Source organism: Falco punctatus (assembly GCF_963210335.1).
Source record: "Falco punctatus genome assembly, chromosome: 3".
Classification (NCBI taxonomy): Eukaryota; Metazoa; Chordata; class Aves; order Falconiformes; family Falconidae; genus Falco; species Falco punctatus.
This window is the reverse complement of record NC_137582.1, coordinates 102,696,529-102,712,092: the sequence shown is the minus strand read 5'-3', so window position 1 is coordinate 102,712,092 and position 15,564 is coordinate 102,696,529. Positions and strand designations below refer to the sequence as shown.

At 48.8% G+C, this 15,564-nt stretch overlaps 1 long non-coding RNA gene across 1 annotated transcript in view; it reads left to right on the top strand.

Moving 5' to 3' along the window:
- Nucleotides 1–15,564, top strand: part of LOC308060971 — a 244,485-nt gene that overhangs the window by 75,296 nt on the left and 153,625 nt on the right. The gene's annotated exons all lie outside the window — the stretch shown is intronic.

Sequence of the window (15,564 nt, the reverse complement as noted above, 5' to 3'; positions counted from 1 at the left end):
ATGCACACCCTGTTGGGCAAAGGGAAACAAGGTCTGTCAGTGCCATCAGGGAACCAGCTTCTCCCCTTCTCTCCGAGGCACAAACCCCACCAGTGAGGCAAAAAGAAATGAAACTTCACCTTTGGGATCTACAGGCTCTTTTACGTATCCAGTTCTCAGCAAAACCATCAGGATTTAGAATTTAAAACACATTTAAAGCAACAATCACTTCAGATGCTGCTCTGTCAGAACGGTGCTGACGTGCTTACTCCGACCCTGGCGCATTTGTAGGGCAGGTCTGAGCTGCGCTCACTGGGGGGCTTTGCTTCCAGGGCAAGCACCACACCACCGGCCGCCCCGCTGAGGTACACCTGCAGCTACCTGTCCTGCTAGGTGTGCTCACAGAGGATTTTTTCAGGTCAACTTAGCTTCAAAACCACATCACTGGTGAAAAGATGACTACGCAGCGCACTTGCGCCAAGCAGCCTCTCCAGCATCCCAGACCCCAGCTTAGTTTTCGCGGCGTGACCGCTCACTTTGGTAAGAAAGCCCCGCACCATGCCAGGGCTGCGGGCAGGTGCCGGCTGTGTGTAGCTGCCACGTGCTGGGCTGGGGACAAACAGGGCTCCTTGCGCTTCTGTGGTGACAGTTTAATAATAAACCATTGCAAATCTTGGTGATGGCTATTCTGCGGAGTACAGACCTTGGCATCTGCTCGTGGCCAGTGAGGAAAGGGTAGAGGAGCGAGGCTCTGCTCCTCAGGGCTGGAGGCTTCCTGCTCGGTTCTTGACGCTGAATTCCCCTAGTTGGTGCAATGCCTACCGCTTTTGGCTGACTTCAAATCAAGTAACCCTGTTTACATCTTCAAACAGTTTGATCCAGGAATTTCATGGCAGCTTTACCTTCTAATTTCAAGCTGCATTTGGTTGAGTTTGGCCCTGCACGTGGGAAAAACCCATTGGAGAAGCACAGTAGTTACTGTACAGACACAGCTGCTGTTTTTCCAAATGAAACACAGTATTTCATCTGTTCCAATGCTGTTTTAAGTCAAATCAATTTGGCCCATGACTTGCTCTCTATTTCTTTTGCCAGATTTGACTTTTGTGTTTGTATTTTGGGCTGGTAAGTAGTAATGACAACAATGTGTCTGAAACAAGAAGATATTAACTCTATTTATACCAGTGCAAGCAGAATTATGAAAGGCACTCGGTGCCAGATTTCAAGCAAGCTTTGGTATGCATGGAATACATTCAGAAGATGAGAATTTCGCAACAGAGAAGCACCAAGGAGCTGGGAGGAAGGTTGGCTGGAAAGAAGGTGCAGGTTCTGGCTGTGGTGGGGAGATTCGATGAAACAAGCCATCTTGTTCATCTTCGATGAAACAAGGACTAGATCTGGTCTAGGTGCCTGAAGCAGCGATGAACGTGTGCTCAGTGCAAACCCTGTTGCGTAGCGCACACCCTGTGACACGTGGGCTGGGCTGCAGCTACTCACTCCAAAGACGAAATGGTTAAGACAACTGCGGAGCTGCCACGTACAGATCAGTGAAGTATGCAGCATCTTACCAGCTGAAATATTTGAGGCCAAACATTAAGTTGTTACTCATTGGCAGCTCTGCCATTAAGCACCCTCTCCCCTCATATTTATTATGATTAACACTTTAAAACATCTGCATTGCCTTTTTGACTCAGAAGAATTACAGTTAAAGGGAACCAATTTTCTGCAGCAAAGTTTCTGAGTGTTGCAAAACAGGGAACTTTAGTTCAGCTATCTCCGTCCTGTTCCCAAAGCAGTAATTGCCTCTGGGAAGGAGGTGTCTCCTGATGCTCCCTCCCTGAGAGCTTCCTCCAGGCATGCCAGCTGCAGCAGCTGTGTGCCCCTCCGCACCTTGCCAAGCACCGATGAGCACCAGCCCCCCTCCCCGGGCTCCCCAGCTATGGAGACACATGTGAGGGAGCACTGGTCCTGCGCGTCCCCCTGGCCCTTTGCAGCGCTAGTGCTGGGGTGAGGGGCCAGGCTGATGGGCTCTCCCTCTGACAGGCTAGGATGGAGGCACTTCCCTGACTGAGGTTTTGGTCACAGGTCCCAAGAAAGGGAAAGCAAAGTCTGTATGAAGATGAAATAGAGGCACACGAGTGCAGAAGGACTTCAAACATAAAGAGTGAATGTTTTCTTCTTTCTACTCTTACCAATTAAAAGAGGGAGAAAACAGAAAGCACTTGAAAATAGGTCTGATGGTTGCAAAACCACATTTCTGAAATACAGATCTCTCAAGTATCAAACTACACTGCAGAATGACTAATTGTGGGGTGACTAATCCCTGTCTCCCCTCCAAAACTATTACTTCACAGTGGCCAAGAAAACATACCATAAGGATGTTGTTATTGCATCACTCACATTTGCTTGCATTGAGAAAGACTGAGCCTTTTACAGTACTTGTCTGATTACCAAGAGATATGCTTCATCCATGTAAGAAAAGACCACTTAGTCTTCATAGTTCATCCTGGACAGTTGTGAAGGTGTTTGGTTAAATGCCTAGGGACTGGGGAGCTGGCTTTCAAGCGAAGAGAAAAAAAATTATTTTGAGGGAGGGGGCAGGGAGATGGCAGGAGCAGATGGATATTCAGGTTGACAGAAAATGAAAACCTGCCTTCGTCTTGCTTTCATTAGTCTTCATTATATGACCACGACAGCTTTAATTGCTGCCCTGCATACATAAGTAATAAAAATGTAAAATGTTTAAATGAACTGTGGCTCCCAAAAGCCATTATAAAAGATTAATGATGAGTACTCTTTGCGAACTTAAACGTCTTCAAGAAACACATCTGAGCAGCCCTTGTGGTTAAGATGATATTAGAACAATATTTGCCGGACCACTTGTCTCAAACCATTATGCACCAAACTTTGATGGTTTTGATTATTCCATCATTAGCTAGTCAGAATTCTAGACATATTTGATTCCAATTTACTCATTCCTGACAAATTATCCCACTCCTGCAATCCAAAGAAAGAGTTTTCAGGTACTCATAGATATATTCCGTCTTCAAGAATTGCTGATGCTTGCTTCGATGTTTTTTACTGCCAAAGTTGTTGAACATATATTTTATTAGTAATACTCCAGAAGTTATCATGCTAATTAATACAATATCCAGCTGAAGGGGAAAATACACAATCTTTTCTGTTTAAATTGGAAGCAGTACCAAGACCCACCTTTGAACTGCCACTTTCCCTTGAGGGGCACAGGTTTGGCCCTGTGTGAATTCAGATGTGAGAGTGGAGTTTTATTTCTAGAAGGGCATCAAAGCAAAGCCAAGCTTTGGCGTGGTTTTGGCCACCCACCTCTCATTTAACTTAGAAACCCATCTTTAGCGTAAAGCAATTGCATAAGTAGAGATGAAGGTACCAGCTCTTGCCTTCTCGCTGCTACCACTCGGTCTTTCTTTTGTGTTTTACCAACATACTTACCGCTGCATCTGCTTGGCAGGGTGCAGTGCCAGGCAAAGACCTGCGGTTAGCACCAGCCTGTCAGCTCATGCATCCCTGCTCTGCACACACAGCAGTGCAGGTCTCAAAGGCAGTATAGCCCCGGTTTGCTATACCCACCCGAGTAAGTTACACCTCTTGGCAAAGCTCAGTTTTGGGACGAGTCTAGCTAGTGGCTTTTCAGTGTGCTTCATCTCTGGGTGGAGCAATGGGTCAGACCACGGCTGAGCCCTGCACACGTGGCCAGCAGAGCAGGGGCAGGGTGACAGAGCTAAGGTGATCTGCTGTTCTTCGCTCCCTGTTGTCTAAAGGCAACAACCAAACTTCTTAAATGGGCACTTACAGCTTTTCCATGGATAAGCACCTCCCTTGTGAAGTCATCTAGTTCTCTTGACGCTACACATCGATGGGAATGAAGAGATCTGCACGGGCACGGCGAACTTTTTCTACGTGGTGTACTCTGATGTTTGGCTTTCAATCCAATTTTCAGTTAATACTAACAGATTTGGGAAGAATTATAAAACCTGATACACTGTGGCATAAACTACTTTCTTGCTATTTAGGACTGAACTAGGATTTTCACGAATGGCAGGAGTGTGCTGGCTGCAGAGCTTCTGTATGCCACCCTTTCCAGTGCCATTCGTGGAAGCCAACAATTAGACTGGGGGACCACTAAATGATATATTTCTATGTTCCTTTCTGCTTTAGTGCTCATCTTGGTATGTTCCACACAATGTTGACTTTCCTAATACAGTCTCCTCTGCCAGGAGTGGATTATATAGGCTACTTAAGACCTTCCAGGCCTTCACCAGGTCTCCTGCACAGTGATGTCCAAATTTTCCTGTTTCCTGTTCCACTCCCATTAGCTCTCTGGGCTCATTTCTGTACACATGGTCCCATTTCTATTGCCTGACCACCGTTTGGAAGCTGGCTTCTTAGTAAGTCTGGCTCTCGGGTTCTCATCTCTTCCTGCGCAGTCTTCTGGGCTGGTCCCATTCCAACCCGTAGACCAGAAACTTTTCCAAGACAGCTATCCTCTCTTCAGTGCTGCAAAAAAACCCCAACCATCAGCAAACCCATTCCCTGTTCAGCATCACAGAGTAGGCTGATACAATTAGAACCACAGGGTTAATTATATTAGGCGAGGGGGGGAGGGTAAGGTTGCTGTTCCCATGGAGAAGACCAGGGTGCTGGAGAAAGAGGAGTGTGATTTAGTGTTGCTATTTCACAGCTGGCTGAAGGAGAACTTGGCTCTGCTTTTCCCAGCCCAAGAAGTAGGGGCAGGACCTCCAAGTCACAGAGGCTGGCTTGCCAGGTCTTTTAAATCAGTGACAGGAGGAGCAGGAGGAGCTCCTTCCCCTCTCTGCCTCCTTCTCCTGTCGGGGAAACTCCTCGGGGTGGTGCTCGGTCTCCCGCAACTCTTCTCCTGCTGCTGCAGCTGCCCTGGAAGCCCCAGACATTCCCAGCAGAGTCTGGACGGCTGCTTTGGTGACAACCTGGGCTCAATTTAATGAGAACGTTCACGTTCACTTGCTATGCTGGCAGCCCGCCAGCATATTTTCTTGAGGCACATAAGAGAGAGAAGGGAAATGGTGATTTTTAACAGGGTTTTTTTTGTTGGTTTTTTTTTTTTTTTGTTTGTTTTTTTTTTTTCTTCGGCCAGCCAAACCTGACTGGAATTTCATGGATGAAAGAAAAGGCACTTCTCTAGCCCAGGGGCTTTGCCCCTGCCAAATTATAAGGGCCTGCTGCAAACAATGGAGGTGTTAGAGCTTCTAAAAAAATAAAAATGTTGAAAGAATCTTTTATAACGGAAAATATTAGGCAACCTAAATCTCAAGCCAGCTGGTAGCGGGCAGTATAATATAAGCTCTTTGGAGGAGAGCTGTGCAAATAATGGATTTTCAGAATTTCTCTTCTCCCACTTCCCCCTCCAAGTTTGAACTATTTTAGCTATTTTCTCCAGCTGAAATTATTTGCCAAATTCAGCCAGTTGCTAAATTCTCCTCAATTTTTTCTTTTCTCTGTTGACAGGTTTCTTGTAAAAACAAACCCCTTCTCCCATCTCCAGCTTGGAATTACGGCATTCACCAGTGACACAGTTAGGAAGAAATCCTCCTGTGGTCAGCTCTTTCTTTTTTTCACTACGTTCCTGTCAGAGCTCACACATTACGGCAACCGAGCTGGCCAGAGAGCTGCCCTGGCAGCGTGCAGGGGATGTTTGCCATCGCTTTCCGCCATCCGCAGATCAGCCCGCACCGGGCTGGAAGCGTTCACACAGCGTGGGGCTGGAGGTTCATTAGGTTGTGGTTTTTAGGCTGAGTCTTCAGTGGACCAGTTAATAATGATGAAATTTCTGGTGTCAACTGCAGACCAGATGTTGCACCTCAGTGCCGTGCCACCGGAGGGGAGAGCTTTGAGGCGACACGGGAGGCTCTGAGCACTCAGAGTCACTGAGCCCGCGGTGTTTCTTGTATCCATGCAGGTGTTAGCTAGCCATGGAGTCCTGGCCAAATCCCATTCTGGCACATCACCAGCTCTGGCAGTTTACCTACTTGAAATCACCTCTGTGCTTCTAATTGCAGGAGTTGTTCCTCACTTCCCTTCTTTAGCAAGCGATCTGTGCATTAACGGCGGGGGGCTGCCTGCAGCATCCCTGCCCTGCTGCTCCAGCGGGTGGCCAAGCAGTCTCTGACATCCCTTGGGATAAGCAGCAGCCTTGCAGAGGGCCAGAAGGGAGCTGCCCCGCAGCACCAGACAGAAATGACGAAGACCCAAAGTGAGGCTGCAGCAGGCCTGCCCATGGCGGTGGGTGACTACAAACATATTTAAACAAGCTGCCTGAGCCCTAAAACGTGGTTCCAAAGTAATGAAATGTGCTTGTCTGGCAGTGGCAGACATTGCCTTGCTTTCAGAGGTTGCTTTACGACTGCTAGCCTAACATAGCCCTTCCAAAACCTCCCCGCTGCTTTTTTTTTTTTTTTTTTTTTTTTTTTTTCCTTTTAATTATTAAATCTATCCTCAGAACGGCTGAGCCGAATTTTCAAACAGAATATTCAGGTCTTCTGTTTAGGGCTTTAAATGAACAATGAAATGCAAGCACATATTATTGTAAAGCCCATAAACTTCGGGATCGGACAGATAATGTAGGTACCCATGTTCAAAAACAGAATACTGAGAATTTTGCCAAGAAAAAACAATTAAAACAAATTAATCTCTGGTGGTGATTTGAAGTGAAGGAAAACTCCTAGGGTGGATGTAATCTTTTTTTGTTGGTGGTGGCGTTGCATCTTGGTTGGAGGCTGCTGCTCAGCAGCGAGCTGCAGTCAGCGAGGTCTTTGTTCATGTCTAGTGCTGCATAAAGTGAGCCAGGCAAACACTGGCTGGGGTTACGGCCCGCGGCCACAGGGACTTGATCAGGGCAGGCTTGGATCCACCGTGTTTAATTGCATCGGCAGAACAAGGAGGGCTCGAGACCACCGGGAATGGAGACACTGCTCAGAGCTTTGGTAACGTCTGTAAAGTTCAGCCAGACAGGAGCAAAGGAGGATTCACCCCAGGCCTCACAGTCAGCGATTTGGCAGTAAACACTGAATGCAACGAAGGCTGAAATACTAGTTTTTCCATTTTCCTCACTACATAGCCACTTAAAACATTCCCCCTCTTTTCTTTTAAATCTGGGAACCAGAGTGTATTCCCTGTCCGAAGCTCTGGACAGAAAACTCCTTCTGAAGCTTCCTTTTGCCCTTTGCTTTCCTTTTCCATTCCACGATGGAAACTATACAGGGGAAGGATTGTGCTGTAGCTACAAGTCTTTTAAAATAATTGCTTCATGCATAAATATTGATAGTCAGTGTTGGCTTCTATTTTTACACAGTGTAACTGAAAAATATAAACATAAAACTTAACAAAGAATATCATCCTAAAATAAGGAGCAAAATCAACCTCAAGTATAAAAAGCAATGACAAGAAAAAACTCAGGAATTATTTTGGGGCATGTTCCTTTCTATTTTTTCACTCTTTTATCATTATTCTTTCTCTGAATAAAGTCTCGACAAGGATTACTTTGGGAATCTTTGAGGCTGTGTAAATATGTATTGTTGCTAGGCTGTGAAGCATCCCAGCTCCGTGCAACACAAGCTGCACACTTTAGAAGGGTAGGACTAAAGGTAGCGAAGGCCACGGAATCAGAGCGAGTGGAGACTGGCTCTCTGTCGCAGCAGTATTGATGGCTAGTGAAGGCAGCAGCCGGCAATGGCCTGGTACCTCCTGGCAGGTGTGCACCCCGAGGAGGGGCACCAATTTGCGTGCAGGAGCAAGTGGCAGGGACGCCTGCTTTGGGTGGTATCCGTGTTAGGAACTTGCAATACTGTAAGACTAGAGCCAGCATCATTTATACTAAATAGCTTTGCTCAAACCTTTCCAAGTGTGATCGTTGCCCCTGCGTTGAGACTTCCCCTTCACCCTGTTCGGTCCCTCCAGGTTGCGGTCTGGGATATTGCAATGATAGAAGGATTTGGCCTCATCAGTTTGGTCCATTTGGGCAGCAGCAGAGAGCCTTCCTGAGCCCAGTGAACTTCACTGGCTGGAGAAAGGCTCCAGCAGCCTGGTGACAGTAAGGTCTCCCTGACTCGGTGCCTGCCGAGTGACTCCCTGGTCACCCATTGACTGCCTACCCGGCAGCAGGTGTTGCAGCCTTTCCCCGGGTGCCTTGCACCGTCCAAACCGGGACCCCTCCAAGAGCCAGCGTATTTCTCTCTCCGGATTTGTTTCCAGGATTCAAACCAGCAGAAGCCAGAAATGGTGGGATTGCCACCACTGTGCTCCCTGTGGCATGCAGGGAAGTCACTGACCTGCTGAAGGCAGAGGAACAGATTGGGGGGCCAGTGGCAGCAGGCATGAACTCAGACCTGCAGGTTCAGCCAGGCATTCCAGGTCGGGACAGCTGGCTCCTGGGCCTTGCAATGACTATCATCAGCATCTACAGACCCACGTACGTGGCCAGATGGAGCCTGAAAGTCATCTGGGATAAGAGTGATGCAACTTCACCTTCTCTAAAGAGCCAGGATGGGGATGGGGCGCATGTGCTTTTTTCTTCTGCAAGGCAGCCAGTGTGCAGTGCAGCTCTGGCACTAACACTTTGACTGCAATAAGCTGGTTTTCCTCTGTTCCGTTTACCCCCTCGGTGTTTCTTGCACAACAAAACTCTGATCCTAAAGCTCTGGAGAAATAGGAATTTGAGCCCAATTCTGATCTTGCTTATTCTGGCATAATTCAGAAGTAACTACAGTTACACTTGTAGAAGATCAAAATCAGTCCAGTTCCTTTTAACTGGCAAAATTGGTCTGCAGAAAGAAGAAAATAATCAAAGATGTGAACAATAGACCCAGCTGAAGAAAGAGGTGGTTTTCCTCCTCCAAAGTTCAATTGTTTTTTTGGGCTAACTCTTCAAATAATTGAAAAAATAGTTTTGTGGGGAGAAAAAAAAAAATCCCGTAGTACCTAAACATTTGGCATTACAATGCAAACTTTTATAGAAGAAAACAAAAATTGGAAAATTCCTGTCCTCTGAAAATTGTACTGGTACTGTCTCCAGTGACAACTTAAAAGACAGAATATGACAATGCTGGGATATGTGGTTTCACTTATAAAAGAGCACTGACTGAACTCCATTGAGTAATGTCAAGTGGATACTCGGAAAACAGACTTGAAACCCACTGCTCTTTTCCCATCCTGATGGGGCAGATCAGTGCTGAGGAGCGGCATGCAGCAAGCAAGGTTTCTGCACACAGGCCTGGAGCTTCTAACGTTGCCCTGCTCAGTAAGCTGCAAAGCAATGGGGAGCTCAAAAAGCCCTCCGAGGGTCAGCGTCATGCTGCACCTGCCATGTCTGCAGGTCCCGTCTCATTGCCCACAGCACCTAAGGAGCCCCTGAAGGCCAGACCCGCCGGGATGCATGCAGAGCGCGGGGTGTGCTTACGGCACAGGACGGGAGCTGTGGGCAGTGCCTTGCCCATGTCTGGCTGTGCCAAGCTACAGGCAGTGAGAGAGGGACAGGAGGGGAGAGCCAGCCCAGGCACTGACTGGCTTTATCTTCCAGCTGAGTATTGGTCCAGATTAACTGCATGTGTGACCATGGAGGCTTCAACTCATTCCTTGCCATGATTATGAAGCATGGCTGTGAAGCATGAAAAATCCTAGAAACAAAGATATTTAGAGCCTTCACATAGTGCAGTCCAGTGCCGTGCCATGCAACTCCCTGGGCTTAGTAAACGGGAGGCTTCGTGTGCAGTCAACCCTTGCACGCCCATTAAAGAAATGCCCAAAGAGGCTAAAATCTTGATTTCTTGGGTCAGAAAATCCCCAGAGTTTTTGGCAAAGTGCTGTGGCAGCTGCCGGGACCACGCCAGCTCTGCAGCAGCTCAGCAGCAGTGGGCAGCGTGTCTGTGGAAGCCAGCAGCAGGTGAGCTGCCTGGCAGGGGAGGCAAGCACGGGTATCCTGCTCTTCTGAGAAGCGCCCACATGCTGGGCATGCCCGGCCAGGGCAGCCGCAGGAGTCCGGATAAAGCAATAGTGTGTAAAACCACAAACCCCAGGGCCAGGCTGCCGCAGCGTCTTTCCTCTTGACCCGAGTGGGTCAGACACATTAAGCTGATAAAGATCTGCCCAGAACGAAAAGGCCTTTCTGTGTTTTCCACCGTGGAGCAGAGCCAGCAGGAGCAACGCTCTGCAAGACTGTGCTGCAATCTGCATCGGGACTGGGGTGCATCAGCAGGTGCCCCGAGGCGTGCTGGGCACCCTGCACCTTCCAGCCCTGCTGTGGGAAGGACACGTCGGGCTTTAGGGCAGCTGCGGGACCAGTAGGCAGCAATGGTCAGGGATGGGCTGGCACAGCGCTTGACCGCTGCTTTAGAGCTCAGGGAGCATACTTGAGTCAGCAGAAATGTGTGTAATTCAGCCACAAAAATGTTTTAGGGACACACTGTGTTATATAAGAAGTTATTTAACATTAATAGTCAATCACTCTGTTTAACTCTTTAGGGCCTATAAAGCTCACCCAGGCCACATACATGTGAAGCACAAATGTAACAATCTTCCATCATTATTTTTAGCAACAAGTTTTACGTCTCTACTTATCTTTTGGCCCAGCCATGTATTTTAGAAGGGGTTGGGTAGACCAATTTTTTTTTTACTGCATCTAAGCTTTTATTATGCTTTTTACTACGTGGTCACCTGCTTCACCAATACACCCTGCTCAAGCAGTGGCTCCTCGCCCTCTTGGTTGCTGGCAGCAATATCAAAGGGTAAATCTGCTGAAGGCAGCATCCCTCCCTGCAAGATGGGATGCTGCTGGAGATGCCCTGGCACACTGTGCCTGCGGGCATTGCCAGAGGTCACCAGTGCCTGTTACCTTGCATTGAAGCAAGATGATCGTTGCTACTGAATGTTCACATGGATGTTCAAGTGACCATCAGCCCTGGGTCTGTGAAGGTACCTCACCATGTGGTTCGGTGGGCATGTAGCAGTAGGGGGAGAGCAGCACCTGCTGCCCACCCACCCCACTGGTGCACACCTGTGTGCTCACACTCTACAGGTTAACGAACCCTGAAACTACTGACTTTCTAAATTGTGAGTAAGAGTTTTCTGATCTTGTTCACCACTCTTGAAATCAACTTTCTAAAGTGTCGAAGGCAACGTGCACTGCAGGGAAAACCGAACCCGAAACTCCTACACCAGCCTACGTCTTCGTGTACGTGCTGGGCTTGTCATTTGCATGGCTGAGGTCAGCGGGAGTCATGTGAGTAGCTGCACAGGAGCACCCCAGAAATACCCGCTGCCTCCTGCTTCCAGGGGCCCTTCCCTGCTGAAAGAGCGGGTTCTCTCCCAAAGATAAGGAGGAACAGGGAAATGGTGTTGGGGTTCCCCTCCTCCTCCTCCAAAGAAGACATTGTTCAGTTGGAAAGTTAAAGAGAAAAGAAGAGTTTTCATACACCCACCTGCGCAGACTCATCCTGGGAGTCAGACAGAGTTTGCTCCCTCCCACGCACCACTGCTGCTGTGTACCCTTGGCCCTGGAGTCCATTCACCCCACCCCCCACGATGCTGGATGGAGAAAACAACATAAACCTGCTTTAATTGCTCTGGCCGGCACCCTGCCAGAAGGAAGGTGACGGGTGGTCTCCCTAGGGCACATCCCAGGGCACCCTGGCACAGGGTTTGTTTCCACAGGTGCCCTGAAGTGTGGCTGTTCTCAGCCCCCAGCCAGGCGTACACTCACCGCCAGCAGCGGCAGCATGGGCAGGGTCCCACGGGCTGTGCTGCGGTGGGTCTCCCCTCCCTGCCCAGCCCATGACATCGCTGGGAGGGGAAGACCCACGGCTCCTGCTGCCTTGCTGGCAACCAGGTCAGTGCCGTGTGGTGCTTCTCCTCCTCTCCTCCTGCTCTTCACCCCTCCTCCAACACTTTTTTTTGCAACACCATTTCCATCGCTAAATTACGGAGTTGCCAAGGGTTTGTCACAAGACATGGTGGGGATGGAGCCTGCCTGAGGGCAGGACAGGGTGGCTGCTGTGGGGCAGAGCAGGAGGCTCAGCATCCCTTCCTTGGCACCGCCTGGCTGGGCAAGGGAGGAGGAGCGCTTGCCTGGTGAGGTCCTTCACCGGGTCCCCTTGCACTGAAGCCCCTGAATCACCCGTGATGAACTCTGTCCCCTCTGCATGTGCAGCTGGCATCTCAGCCCCCTGCTGCGTGGGATGCCACAAGGAGCTCGAAGCCCAAAGGAGCATCCCGCTGTGCCAGCAGGGCAGATGGGGTTAACAACCAGAGGAGTGGCTGTCTGTGCATGGAGTGAGTTGAAAGCATGGGAGTAACTCGTTCAATATGCCAAAAGGTGTGTGCTCAGTTTAGTGTCATCATCTGAGTAGGGCTAATCTGGTTTATAGGATAAAATATACAAGAAGCTTACGGTAGAAAAAGAAATAATAAAAAGAAGAGATTGCCAGGAGGATGAGAGCAGTGGACTGTATCAGCTCAGCCCAGGCAGGAGCCCTGGAAGGGGGCCAGGGAAGCAGGAAAGATCCATGAGGAGTTTCCTGAAAAAAAAACCAAAACCAAACATTCAAGAAATTGGGCAGAGGCAGTATGCATGTGACGCTCTGCTCGGTGGAGAGGGAGTCAAGCACTGAAATATTTCCTGGTGAGGCCCAGAGGTCTCTGCTCTCCCCTAGTACCGTGAAACTGGTTTCACTGGAATGTCCCCCTGGCTGAATGGGAACAACACCGCATTGAATTTTGGGACTCCCCACCATGGATATTCTTGGAGATTTCACCCCCCAGGATGAAGTTTGTCAATGTCACCAGCACAGGACATAAAAATGCATCTGAAAAGGCAGACATTTCTCCTGGGACATCCTGGCGTGGCAGACAAACAGCCGGCGAGTCCCTGTGCCCCCATCCCAACCCGCCCAACAGCTGGCAGGTAAGGGATGATCCTGGAGCTGGCAGAAACCTCACCAGGAAGTCAAGAGAGTGACAGCAGCCGAGGCAAACCCGCGCTCAACTTGGGCGCCAAGGGCTTGCTCAGAAACATCTTCAGCATCACGGGCACGTGGTGGCCCCGGCAGCACGTGTAGGGCCTCCCGAAGCCAGGCAGGGGGAGCGATGGCCGAGGGGATGCCTCAAACAGCTGTATGTGGTGCATGACTGGGTGGCTGGTGCCACTGGAGCAGCTCTGGGGCAGTGAAGTCATGCCAGTGAACCGGCCATGGGGCTGAGAGACTGCCCTGGGCTAGCGCAGCTCTGCCACCGATACTCGCTGTCACTGTTTGCTCTAGGTTATTTTTGACCCAAAAGCCCTCGACGTCAGCGGTGCTGGAAACTGGCTGGGTACAGGAGCTGCGGGTGCAAAACTAATTCAGAAGTGATGCTGGAAACTGATGCTGACGGCATTTTTGGAAACTCTTTCCCCGAGCTGAAGAAAAAAAAAAAAAAAAAAGGGATTTCCTAAAACAACTGAAAATGAATTTGCCACATCTGTGAAGAGTGACTTGCGGGTTGCCTGACCCTGAAAGCAGCTAAGGAAGCACGACAGTCAGCAACTTTTCAGTTTAAATGACAAAAGCTAATGTGCCTATGGGCGATGGGAAGTGCCAGGTGTACTACCAGTTGCCTCATATTCCTGAAAACCCAGCCCTTTGAATTGTTAAGGCTCCATGAGTCTGCACGTACAAAAGTGCAGTCTCTTTGGCCAAAAAAAAAAAAAAAAGAAAAAAAAAAAAGAAAAAAAAAAGAAAGAAGCTGGGTTTGGAATTAAGAATGGCTTGCAATTAATGCCAACAGCACGAGAATCTGTAACTGATCTGCTCTGAATAAATTATTTGGCTACCTGAAAAGAAGACAATCAAAACCTTTATATTTTTTTGGAAAGAGGTTCAAAGAAGGAAAACATTAACTTCCTGAGAAAGAGGAAAGAATACAGGCAAATTAAACCAGGCAAACACTTGACCTCTGTATCAGGCAAACGTGTGCAGAGGTGGAGAAGATGGGACTCGCTTTAGTTTGATGAGCAGTCCAATCACAGCTTATGACATAAAATTAAACCATTTGTTTAAAAAAGAGCTACAGAAACCAGGAAGATCTTATGCTATTGACCTTAACACTCCTCTGTAATATACTTGATGAGAGGGATTTTGTTTTATTTTTACTGAGACAAATTCAATAGATTTACAGTGATGAATGCAATAAAGTTACACACATGGTGAAGGAAAGCTTAGCTTCGAGGCAGTACAGATCTGTCCAAGAAACTTAAGTCCTTGAAATTTGCCATTTTCAGCTGGAAAGGAAAAATCTCAGAGGCATGACTCCAGCAAAGCTATTTAGTCAAACAGTACCAGATGGATCTGTGGGATTCACCTTCTGCTTTGGTTATGAATGAAAGTAGTCAGCTAGAAGTTTGCTAAAGGCTCTTTTTCCCTACAGGAGTCTGGTCAAGATGTGGTTAATGTAGCCATGCCCAGGCCTGCTGTGCTTTGAGGAGGCGGTGGATGAGTGGAAGCGAGAGGGAAAGGCAGCTCGGAGGAAGCCAGGGAGCACCACGCTGAAGTGCGCTGCTTGGATGAATTCAGTTCGTGACCAGCCATTTTGCATCGGTACCAAGCGATGCCACCGTCTCCGGGAGGCGCAGGGAACTTGTGACTGAGTTTTTAGTGTTTTCCTTTTTCCAGGAACCTCATCAACAGCATGGCTCACGCTGTCATGTGAGGTGTCGATATCACTATTTCCACCCTCTGGACAGGGCAGTGGAGGAAGAACATGCTAACCGGTCACCTCGCAGGAGCCGTGCTGTACTTGGGCTTCAACGAACATCTGCCTCTTCACACCTCGTGTGGGATTTGGGAGCAGCCCCAGGGAAGCCAGGTGTGACAGAGCAGGCTGTGTCACCCTGTACTTGCAGGAAGACAAACCCAAGGCAGAGAAAGGTCTTCATTCAACAAAGGCTTAAATGCATACTTGTGTCGCTTCTTGAGGAGTTTTGAAAGGTGTTTCAATGCCTACCTAAACCTGGAGGGCTGTGGTAGGTGTGCTGTTGGGCTTAGATACTTCGCAACCTGGCTTTGGTCTAGAAAATTCGAAGCAGCTCAGGTTTTCCCAGTGTTCCTGTATGATCTGTGCCATCAAGTGTGTCACATGTTGGTGCCAACGAATGCCCCACCTGATGGGGTGACTAGAGACCTGGGCCTGTGCTCAGCCCAGATCTGACTGAGCTGGCACCCTCCTGTCACCCTTCTCCTTCGCAGCAGAGCAGCAGTGGGGATTCAGGGGGTAGGACCCACTGTACAGGTGGGATCCATCGCCCCCAGGCAGCTCGTGGGAAGCCAGCCCCTCCTGCAGCCTGTGGGCAGCCCTCCCCTCGCCTCCAGCCCAACACAAACGGCTCTGGTACCGACCCTGAAGGCCACGGATGCAAAGCCTACCCTTAGCAACCCACTAGTTTCAGAAATAGTTCCAGGAAGAGCAAAAGAAGCTTTTGTCCAAGCAATATAAACAGATGCAAGTACTTTGTTGCATGGTTAATAAGGTAGTTTGTTTCACTGCCTAAAATCC